The 12,240-nt window shown below is 46.0% G+C and overlaps 1 pseudogene; it reads left to right on the forward strand.

The window, feature by feature from the left end:
* The first annotated feature begins 9,117 nt into the window (after positions 1–9,117).
* Positions 9,118–9,225, forward strand: LOC144901344 (5S ribosomal RNA; annotated as a pseudogene).
* The last annotated feature ends 3,015 nt before the right edge of the window (positions 9,226–12,240 follow it).

Below are 12,240 nucleotides of genomic sequence, written 5' to 3' on the forward strand. Positions count from 1 at the left end.
TCACATTCCAAGAACAGATGTGGATCAAACAGGACAGAGAAACTACCTGCAGTATTCTCAGAGATGATGCGTCTCTGCGATCTAACCACAGGAAGCACAGGCTGAAGTGTAGGGAGCAGATCAAATAAGACACAACTATGATCGCTCAAATGGACATCTTCCACACAAAGGTTGGCAACATTAAGGCCAAGTGAAAACACTAAGTCGAGAACATGACCTTTTTGATGTGTAGCGACGGAGACATGTTGCTCAAAATTAAAAGTTTCAGTCATTGTGGTGGGTAGACGGGGAGCTGCATCCGGTGGGTGGTGGGCGCCTGCTGCTGCTGGGGGCGGGCCTGTGTGCGGCCGGAGAAGCTGGTTCCTCCGCGGCCTCCCTCGCCCCTGGGGGTGGGCCGGGTTTGCCCTGGGTGCTCTGGCTTGGCTACTGTGTGGGACCGTGGGGAGTGGGCATGGGAGGCTTTGGCCCTGCCCTTGGTGTGGGCACGGGTGGTTGTACCCCGCTGCCCTTGCGGAGCCTTCCCCCTTAGGTATGTATATGACTATATACAGTGCATCCGGAAAGTATTCACAGCGCTTCACTTTTTCCACATTTTGTTACAGCCTCATTCCAAACTGTATTAAATTAATCTCTGACCTCAAAATTCTACACAAAATACTCCATTATGACAATGTGAAAAAGTTTTTTTTTTGACTTTTTTGGAATTTATTAAAAATAGAAAACAAAAAAATCACATGTACATAGTAGATATTCACAGCCTATGCCATGAAGCTCAAAATTGAGCTCAGGTGCATCTTTTTTCCACTGATCATCCTTGAGATCTTTCTACAGCTTAATTGGAGTCCACCTGCAGTAAATTCAGTTGATTGGACATGATTTGGAAATATAATAACTGTCTATATAAGGTCCCACAGTTGACTGTGCATGTCAGAGCACAAACACCAAGCATGAAGTCAAAAGAACTGTCTGTAGACCTGCGAGACAGGATTGTCTTGAGGCACAAATCTGGGGAAGGATACAGAAAAATTTCTGCTGCTTTGAAGGTCCCAATGAGCACAGTGGCCTCCATTATTCGTAAATGGAAGACGTTTGGAACCACCAGGACTCTTCCTAGAGCTGGCCGGCCTTCTAAACTGAGCGATCGGGGAAGAAGGGCCTTAGTCAGGGAGGTGACCAAGGCCCCGATGGTCACTCTGTCAGAGCTCCAGCGTTCCTCTGTGGAGAGAGGAGAGCCTTCCAGAAGGACAACCATCTTTTCAGCAATCCACCAATCAGGCCTGTATGGTAGAGTGGCCAGACGAAAGCCACTCCTTAGTAAAAGGAACATGGCAGCCCGTCTGGAATTTGCCAAAAAAAAACCTTGAATGACTCTCAGACCATGAGAAACAAAATTCTCTGGTCTGATGAGACAAAGATTGAACTCTTTGGTGTGAATGCCAGGCGCCATGTTTGGAGGAAACCAGGCACTGCTCATCACCAGGCCAATACCATCCCTACAGTGAAGCATGGTGGTGGCAGCATCATGCTGTGGGGATGTTTTTCAGCAGCAGGAACTGGCAGACTAGTCAGGATAGAAGGAAAAATGAATGCAGCAATATATAGAGATATCCTGGATGAAAACCTGCTCCAGAGCGCTCTTGACCTCAGTAGACTGGTCATGTACCTTGACCATATAGACAGTAGACATTAGCACACAGCCAAGATCTCAAAAGATTGGCTTCAGAACCACTCTGTGAATGTCCTGGAGTGGCCCAGCCAGAGTCCAGACTTGAATCTGATCGAACATCTCTGGAGAGATCTGAAAATGGCTGTGCACAGACGTCTCCCATCCAACCTGATGGAGCTTGAGACTTATTGCAAAGAAGAATGGGCGAACTGCCTAAAGATAGGTGTGCTAAACTTGTGGGATCATATTCAAAATGACTTGAGGCTGTAATTGCTGCCAAAGGTGGATCAACAAAGTATTAAGCAAAGGCTGTGAATACTTATGTAAATGTGATTTTTTGTTTTCTATTTTTAATAAATTCAAAAAAAGTCAAAAAAAAACTTTTTCACATTGTCATAATGGAGTATTTTGTGTAGAATTTTGAGGTAAGAGATTAAATTAATACAATTTGGAATGAGGCTGTAACATGACAAAATGTAGAAAAAGTGAAGCGCTGTGAATACTTTCCGGATGCACTGTATGTGTGTATGTAGGTATGTATGTATATATTTATTATCATATCTAAAATAGCTAAAAGATCTAAATTATTAGAAATACATTATATATACATATATTATTCTTATATATTAAGTATCAATAGTAGTATCATTATTATACATACATAACTACTATTATCAATTATTATTATTATTATTATTATTATTATTATTATTATTATTATTATTATTATTATCAATTACTTTACTTTATCTTTATTTATCATTTTATTCTCTAGTTTTATTTTTGTGTATGGAAGGCATGTGTGATTTATGGGGACCGTGTGCTATCGTCCCACTCTGGCTGTGGCTGTTTCCCGGGTGGGGCGCCTGGTAAGCTCGTACGGGAGGGGGGGTCTCGTTTGTGCAGCTTGGGCTCTGGGTGGGGGAGGTGCGTTGCTGGGGTGGGGCATTACCTGCTTCTCTCCCTTCGGTAGGGGGGTGCCTGGGTTGTGTGGGATGTGGGGCGGGCAGGTGGGGGGGGCTGGCTGTGGGTGCGTGGGTACCGGGGTGGGTAGCGGTTAGGGAGGTGCTCTGCACCGCGCAGGCCGGGATTGGCGGGGGGTTTGCTTGGGGGGCGGGGTGGTGGGCTCTGGGTTGTAGGGGAGCCTCGACCAAGGGTTGGGGGGCGGGTCTGGCTGGTGGCTCACGGGCGGCCCCTGCTATTTGCCGGTGTCTGGTTGGCCCCTTCTGTCTCCAGTCTGGTGGCGGTCTTCCCGCCTCTGGGGTGTCCTACTCGGCGGGTCCGTGGGTGGATGGGAGATGTGGTGGAGACGGGTTGGCGCTGGGGCGGAGGGTGGGGCTGGGGGGGGCCTTCACTTTTTACGCCTGTTGGGGTGTCGTTTATCTGTCGTTTATCTGTCCCACCCTGGCACTCTTGGCTCACGTGACCTGAGGGCGTGGTTGTGCTCTGCCCCATGCGGGTCCCCGTTCTCCTGCAGTCTCTGTGGTGTCACTCCCTGGGCTACCATGGTGATGGATGTGTTGCCGGGGCGCGGTCCCTGCTGTTCTGGTGGTTGTAGGAGCTGCCTCAGGGCATGTGGTTTGTCCGCGGCTCCTTGTGGTCCGGGGGTGGCGTAGCTGGCACAATCTCTGGTGGGGCCCCCTGCGTGGGATGGCCGGTGGCCACGATGGGCTGGGTGGGGCTTGCGGTTGGTCCTGTGGCCCACGGCTTGCTCCGGGCGGCTGGCTTGCCCCGCTCGGTTGGTCGGTAGTGCGGGGTGGGCGTGTCCCGGGTGTCCCAGTGGATGGTGAGGTCTGTCGGTGGCCTTGCGCTGGTCTTGACTCCTCGGCTCTGGTGCTTGGCCTCCCCATGACTTGGAGCTTTGGCTCTCCCTCAGCGGGGTAAGCTGCCCGGCGGGTGGGGGGCGGGGGGCGGGGGGTGCCGCCTCCGGCCGTGGATGGGCTCCCTTCCGGTTGGCGGGGGCGCCATTGTGCCCGCAGGTGTGTGGCCCTTGATTCCCTTCTACCCTAGTGGGGTATGGTCTCCCGCTGGTCTCGAGGGTGCGGCTCTCCTCCGGCCTGCTGGCGCCCTGTTGCCGGTTGGGATTGCTCCTCCTTGGCCTCTTGCTGGTCTTTTCGGGGAGATGCTTTGGGGCTGGGTCTTGGGGAGTCGGCCCTGGCTTTGCCCACACTCAAGGGGCCGGAGGATCTCTGGCGGTGGGGGCTTGACCTGGCTGCGCGGGGTGGGGTTTGCTGGGTGGTAGAAGGCAGTTTCTCTCCTTTTGTCATTCTCAGTGACAATTACACATTCACTCACTCGCATTCACATACATGAGCACACTTACACACACATATATGAATGTATACACAGAAGTACACACCTCCATATGGACACTCACAGCACATGGGTGCTTCTCTACACAATCTACCATCTTATCCCTGATGTCTATATGCTATCGGTATGCTATTATTACAGTAAAAATGATGTCAAGCAGTGAGATTTTAATTACTATAACTCTATGGCTGTAATTATGTTTACTATCACGGTTCATGTCCTCATTGTTACTATTGCTACTGGTAAGTTGGACTGTTTCATTTCATTGATATCATCTCCATTGTGACCCTTAGCCATCATTGATATTTAACTGTTCTGTTTGTCACTGTTGTTGTTATGGGAATCCTTTTTGCTGCTGTTTTTGTCTCTCTCTCTCTCTCCACCCCCCCCCCCCCCCCCCCCAGTTTCTCTTCTTCTTTTCTGTGTTTCTTCTTTCTTCGGTCCGGTTGCTCCAAATGCCCATAACAAAAATATCAAATAACGGCAAATAAAATTTCATGGTACAGGGAAGTTGTAGCCAACACCTTTCCTGGCACAGGGCAAATCTGTTTAGCATGTAAGGGCATTTAGATCAACAATACTATCTGCCCCAATGGCTGGACGGGACACAAAAAAAAGCAACACACACATGCTGTGAGGACTAACTATACAGTACTAACCACTATACGATCACGGCTTTGACAGAGTAACCCTTTTTTGAAGTAATAGCTTATAGCGGTAATTGTATCGTGGTTTGTATTCTGCGTTGCGGTTGCAGCAACAACAGTTCTAATCCGGGTCATGGCAGGTGTATATTGCTTTTGTTGTTGTCTAGTCTAAAAGGACTTCTCTCTCAACCCCATGTTACTCTTGGCAAAACAGTAACAATCCAGAACCTAACCTACTACTGGTATTTTTGTTTTGGGCTATTGGTGCAATGGAAAACGTGCATGACAGCCTTTTCAATTGATTTGAGTCTAAAATTCAAGCTTTGCTCGCAGATGAATTTGAAGCAGCTGGAATGAGCAATCTGCACCTCCGAGTCTGAGTTTATGGTTCTTGCCCAGATAAGCATTGCTCACAGCCGTAATCATATAGTGGTTTGGACTGTGTGTTGTGGCCGCAGCAACCCCAGCCGAATCAGGGTCATGGCAGGTGTGTGTTACTTTTGTAATTGTATTGTCTGACAAGACAAGATTGTGTGTCCACTTGTGTGGTGTTTGAAAAAAATGTAAATACAATTATTATAGTGTTACTGATCACCCTTATATCCGCGCAAAGACAATAGAAAGAGAGTTTTGAGTGTTTTGAAGCAGGAACATTCTGTGACCCTGACCAGCTACTCCCAGCGCCACTAATCTTGGAAGTGCCTGGGAACGACAGCAGTGAGTAGATGTTCCTGTTCATCATGCAAATATGTGCCAAGATAAGAACACATGCACAAAAAGTAATTACTCTCACATACACACACACACATAGACAAAGTACAGCTCATGCAACTGCTTGCTCCCCCCTCCCCTTAGAGTTGCACGACAATGTCTCAGGGACATATTAGGGGCATTAGGGATAATGGGGACATTCCAACCCAAGATGAGAACACACTGGACCAGGCACACAGCAAAATAGTACGTGGCACAGACACAGCTTCACCATACCCCCACTTTTAGCCCAGACTGAAAAAGCAGAGAAACGCCTTTGCAGCTGAAATAGCTCAGTTGGGAGAGCATTAGACTGAAGATCTGGTTTAATCCCAGGTTTCAGCACAATCACCGTTTACCAGCCAACGTTAGAGGAGGTTACAAGCCAAACCATTGACTCAAAGGGCACAAGTTGAGTCCACCAATGTCACGCCCTGTGCGGGTTTGTGCGTGACAGTTTGTCTATGTTCCCCGTTTGGGCTTTGGTTTCCCTTTTGAACACTCTGGTTTTGTATTGGACTTCCTGTTTTGCCGCCTCTGCCTTTGTTGCCATAGCTACCCACACCTGTCCCTAATTTGTGCTGTCTATTTAGTTCAGGTGTGTGCTTCTCCTTTTGTTGGATCATTGTTAGTTTGTTTTTCAGCTAGTTGAGTTGTGTTTCCTTTTGCTGCTATTATAGCTAAAATAAATATTATTTTGCCTGCATTTGGTCCTGCTCTCTGCATCCTGGGGTCGCACCGCAACACAGACATGCCGTACCGTGACAACCAAGACATCAAGGTGAGCCCATGGGTGGCTAAGGTGTTTCTTTCACAGCTAGCTTTTAAACCTTTAAAGCCGCGATTGTGATTTCTTGTTTTGTTGAAGAAAAGCCCATTATTTCCGGAACATGTTATATGAACTACAATTTATTTATTGGCTGGCTGAAAGGACCTTAACTCCTTCACCGGTGCTGTGGCTTAGTTGGTCAAAGTGCCTGTCTAGTAAATAGGAGATCCTTGGGTTCAAAACCCAGCAGTGCCTTACTGGTGTTTCAGCGACTCCTTTACTGTTTTTTTTTTCTCTCCAACATTTCAAAAAATGTTTTGAACCAGAGGTCTTGTTTTGTTGAAAAAATACCCATAATTTCTGATGTCACATGTGGTATACATGTCATATGTACTACAATGCTCTCTACAAAGGCAAAACCATTGTGTATTTGGACATTTACAGGGCTAAGAAAACAGCACATTAGCAAGACAAAGAGGTTGGGTTTAACATTTAAGGGAAGGGGCCCACAACTCACCGCCTGAACAGGGACTTGAACCCTGGACCCTCAGATTAAAAGTCTGATCCTCTAAGAATTGATGCTATCTTGCTAGGTTCTGGCATGTAGTTGTTCGCATGTTAGCATTTAAGCTAATTTACTCATGTCTAAATGCAAATACACACATGGCATGATGGGGGGGACACTATGGGACTGCCATAATACTTTTGGGACTTGGGGCAATCTTGCTGGGTGCTAGCATGGTAGCCGTTAGCATAGAAGCTAATTTACTCAAGTCAAAAGGAATATACACACATGGTATTATGCAGGGAGGTTATAGGACAACCTTGGCACTTTCTAAACTTGAGGCGCTCTTGTTAGATGCTACCAAGCTAACTCTTAGCATGTTATACTTTTAACTAATTTGCTCATGTCTCAAGGCAAATAAACACATGGCATGATGTGGGGACACTATCGGACTGCATTAACACTTTTGGGATGCCAGGCTCTCTTGCTAGGTGCTAGCATGATGACCGTTAGCATGTTTTCATTTGAGTTAATTTACTGATGTCTAAAGGCAAATACACACATGACATGATGTGGGGACACTATGGGACTGCCTTAACAATTTTGGGACTTGAGGCTATCTTGGTAGGTGCTAGCATGATAGTTGTTGGCATTTTAGTATTTTAGCTAATTCACTCATGTTTAAAGGCAAATGCACCCGACCAGTCATCCGGGAAATATGGATTGTGTGTCCAAACTGGGGAAAGATGCTTGTGTACACACCTTCAGAGATCAAGCACATATCTTTGTTCCCATTTGTCACCTTTGTCGCTTTGACAGACTCCAGCCAAAGACCCAAAATAGTTATGAGACTGAACGTTCTCTGCCAATGCTGCAACAGAAGGCGAATTAATCAAATGGCAGAACGCTCGCTTAGCATGTGAGAGGTAGCGGGATCAATGCCCGCATTCTCCAAAGACGCCTTTGTTTTTTGTGATTAAATGTTCCCAAGTACCGAACACTAATCCGGGCCCCAATCCGATATCTACGACAAATACAGCCATAGGTATTACCCTAAACCCAGTCCTAACTGCATTCTCCTGTCTAGCGCCTGTCTTGTTGTGGGATGAATGTCCGCAGTCTCTTCCTCAGAAGAGACGTTGGGATCGGAAATGAGTCCAGGATCTGTCCCTTAGCATCCGACAAATGCGAGGTCTAACCCTAAACCCAGTCCTGACAGCATTCTCGTCGAGTACCTTGTCTTATTGTGTAGTACTCACAAGAAACTCGAGTCTATCATGTATTGATGTTTTGTTTGTATTTCCGTTGTCAGTCGCTTCAGGATGACAGCAGCTAGCCACTAGACCACCAGGGACTGCTTTATGTCTGCACTCAGAAAGGCAGAGATAGTGTCGCTTTGACGTACTCCAGCAAAGGAACCAATAGTTATGAGACTGGACCTTCTCTGCCAACGCTGCAACATCAGGGAAATTAGCTCAAATAGTTGAGCGCTTGCTTTGCATGCGAGAGGTAGCGGGATTGATGCCCACATTCTCCAAGAAATCCTTTGTGTTTTGTGGAAGAGATGTTGATTTGAGCCCCAATTCCGATTTCTATGCCAAATACAGCATGCGGTCTAACCCTAAACCCAGTCCTAACTGCCTTCTCCAGTCGAGCACCTTATCTTGTATTGGCGTACTGACCAGAAATTCACGTCTATCATTTATTGTCGTGTTTGTCATATTTCTGTCGTCAGTCGCTTCAGGATGTGAAAGATAACCCTCACCTTTCGACCGAGGAGCTAGACAAATCCTATGTGCACTCAAAACTCAGTTCCCTGACAAGGAATCGACCCCGGGCCACGGTGGTGAGAGCACCGAATTCTATGCACTAGACGACCAAGGACCGCACTCTGGCTGCACTCAGAAAGGCAGAGACAGTGTCTATTTGATGTACTCCAGCAAAGGAACCAAAATAGTTCTGAGACTGGACCTTCTCCTGTTATAAAACAGTGTTTTGTGCCGGTACCGGGAGCTCTTTCACCAGAGAAGAGCTCATGAACATCAATGGAAGCAACACCAGAGGATTTATTTCTGAAATTTCTGCTTCCGACAGAGGACATTTTGGACATACTGGTCAAAGGTGCGCTCACCCTTGCACACGCAATGAAATGCAGGAGGAGAGGAAAACAGGCTGGCGCGCTCATGCGCCTTCGTCAGTGCAGATTACGCTGCTTGGTGAAATGCATTCACTTCCCAACAAACGTTTGCTTATGTTATGTCTGCCAGGAAAGAATGGCAATACTGTCTTGTCTGAAGGACCTCCGCTTCCCTGTTGATGGAGTTTGACTTGATTCTTTGTCATGCAGTCTGAAATTGGCAAACTGAGAAATTTTCTGTTCTTGCCTGACAGCAGGGGGCGCTGTTTGACACTTTTTGCTGGAGTCTAGTTTGGCCTGCGAAATAGGATCTTTTCAGTTGACCTGGCAGCTTATGGCCATACTACCCTGACAACGCCCGATCTCGGAAGCTAAGCAGGGGCGGGCCTGGTTAGTACTTGGATGGAGACGGCCTGGGAATACCAGGTGCTGTAAGCTTTTTAAGGTTTCTGCTCTTGTCTGACAGCAGAGGGCGTTGTTTGACACTTTTTGCTGGAGTCTAGTTTAGCCTGCGTCGCCTTCAAATAGGATCTTTTCAGTTGACCTAGCAGCTTACGGCCATACTACCCAGAAAACGCCTGATCTCGTCCGATCTTGAAAGCTAAGCAGAGACGGGCCTGGTTAAAACTTGGATGGGAGACCGCCTGGGAATACAAGGTTTCTGCTCTTTTTGCTGGAGTCTAGTTTGGCCTTCGTCGCCTTCAAATAGGATCTTTTCAGTTGATGGTGATTTCAATGTAGCCCTTACAAAAATAGACTTAAATGCTAACAATGTGTATAGAAATGACGTGTCTAGGACGCACTTGTTAGACCTCATGTCCCGATACGATATGATTGAAGGCTGGAGAGCTCTGAATTTTAACAAGAGAGTCTTTTCCAGACGGCAAGTTGTCTTAGGGGCATTAAAACAGTCCCGAATTGATTTATGTTTGATGTCTGAGGGCTTCTTGAGGCGAACGGCCTCAGTTTTCTATGATGAATGACGCTTGGTTAAGTGACCATTCTCCACTGCGTGTAGATTTTAGCCCTTTTAAAGGGCAGCGCACGGGGGGTTCTTGGATTTTAAATAATTCTTTGCTTGAAGATGAAAATGATTGCAAAAAAATGAATGGGTTGTTTGATTCTTTTGATATGGAAATAGAATGTATTGAGTCAATTGTGGACTGGTGGGAGGAGGCAAAGAAAAGAATAAAGCGCCTTTTAGTAAATTTTAGCAAACAGAAAAACTGGTTGTTAAAGGCCGAGGAGACTCAGTTAAAACATAGGCTGAGGGACATTGTGAGCAGGTCAGCTTTTACTAGTGGTCCAGTAAATCCTGAGTATTTAGAAATTAAAGCTCAACTGGATAATATTGAGATCTCTAAATGTAGAGGTGCCATGCTGCATGCAAGAGCACAGTATACTGTGCAGGGTGAGCGATCTACAGGTTTTTTCTTTGCAATGGAGAAGGTGAGGCAAAATAAAATGTATATTGAAAAACTGATAAATAGTGAGGGGAAGGAGGTTTCAGATATTGATGATGTGTTGGGTGTTGTGGGAAAATTTTATGGTGCATTGTTTAGTTCGGAGGGTGTCTCAGTTAATCGCTTTGATGAGGTAGTTAATTCATTAAGTGGTAGGTTGTCGAATGCTGAGGCTGAGTGATGCGCCTCTTTTGTTAGAGGAGGTCAGGTCTGCAGTAAAGCTGCTAAGTACTGGCAAAGCCCCAGGTGAGGATGGGCTCACCAGCGAATTTTACAGGTGCTTCACGTCCAGAGTGGCGCCCATTCTCCTTTGACTTTTTCAGGAGATAGGAGATAGGAGAGAGAGGGGAGAGCCTCAAGCTCCTTTGCTTTGGGTGTAGTGTCCCTTGCGTTCAAGAAGGGAGAAAGAAATAAATTGGAAAATTACAGGCCAATCAGCTTATTAAATGTAGATTATAAAATTCTTGCCAAAATTCTAGCAGGCCGTATCAGAGGTGTAATGGAGTCGGTTATTCTATCTGCCCAGGCTTACAGTGTCCCTGGCCGGGACATTTCAGACTCAATTTTGTCAATAAAATATTTACTAAATGTGATGCATAAAACAGGTGGTATTCATGTAAGTGTAGATTTTAATAAAGCTTTTGATAGAGTAGAGCACAGCTTTCTTTTTACTGTATTAAAAAAATGGGTTTTGGTTCGATTTTTGTAAACTGGATAAAGTTATTGTATGGATCTGCTTCAAGCAGGGTCAAATGTAATGGTGCCATGACAGATGTCTTTCCTGTGAAGCGTTCTATCCGTCAGGGATGCCCCCTCTCTGCTTTTCTTTATAGCCTCGTGGCTGAACCTCTGGCTGCCATGTCGATGTCAGAGTGTAGTGTCAGGGGCATACTCTCCCCTGCAGGAGCTGAGTATAAGGTGTTACAGTTCGCAGATGACACCAATTTATTTTTGCGAGACACCGAAAGTCTTGAGGCAGCCTTGCATGTGTTGAAAATTTATGGTCTGGCCTCAGGGACAAAAATAAACTTTGAAAAAACGTCTGTTGCATTTTGTGGAAATGTAACTCCCCAGCCTTTGTCAGTACATTTTAAGGAAGCAGGGAGCATTTACAGGGTCTTAGGGGTGCTTGTAGGCAAAGATAGTGTGGAGTCAAATCGGAAAATGTGGGAAGATTTAATCAGAAAGCTAGTAGCTAAATTGAATTTCCTAAAATTTCGACATTTAGGACTGAGAGGAAAAGTTTTAGTGGTGAATGCTTTGTGTCTGTCAAAACTGACCCATGCTCTAACTGTGAGCGAGCTGCCAGGAGACTGTGCAAATAGGATTAGTGTAATTTTATCCAAGTTTCTCTGGGGTAATGGTCGTTGTTTGGTCACACACAATGTAATGATCAATGATGTTGGTAAGGGAGGTCTGAATGTAATTGATTTAGTCTTGAAGAAACAGGCACTGAGACTAAACGTGCTTAGAAAATTTCTGGATCCAGATTGTCGGGCTCCCTGGAAGGAGTTTTTCCTGAAGGATCTGGGTGTATTAAATAATTTTGGTGCATTTAATCTTTGTTTGTTGCCCCCCAGCCCAGTGCTCGGGGTCCTCCCGAACTTTGTAAAGGAAGCCTTACAGGCGTGGGCCGCTTTGAGGCCTTTTGCTGTGGCAGTTCCTGGTTCATGGATTGATTTGTGTAAAATGCCTCTCCGATTCAATCCAGACCTCCTCTCTTCTCCCTCCAAGGAGAGGAGAAAGATGATGGGAGAGTCTATGGAGAGAGCTGGGTTAACAGTTGTAAAGGATATCTTTTCACCTTTTGGTGATTGGAACATTGACTTTGTCCGTACAAAATTTGTTATGTCGAGAGTGGTATTTAGAAGAAAATCAGTTTTGGTGTTGTTAAACTCATTTAAAGAGCACCTGTTCAGATGATGGGGCACCCTGCTAACAGGTGGCAAACCTCCTGATGTGGGCTTTGCCCCCCTTGATTTTGATATAC

The sequence above is a fragment of the Doryrhamphus excisus genome, linkage group LG11, assembly GCF_037039965.1.
Source record: "Doryrhamphus excisus strain RoL-2023G ecotype Guam linkage group LG11, RoL_Dexc_Guam_v1.1, whole genome shotgun sequence".
NCBI classification, from domain to species: Eukaryota; Metazoa; Chordata; class Actinopteri; order Syngnathiformes; family Syngnathidae; genus Doryrhamphus; species Doryrhamphus excisus.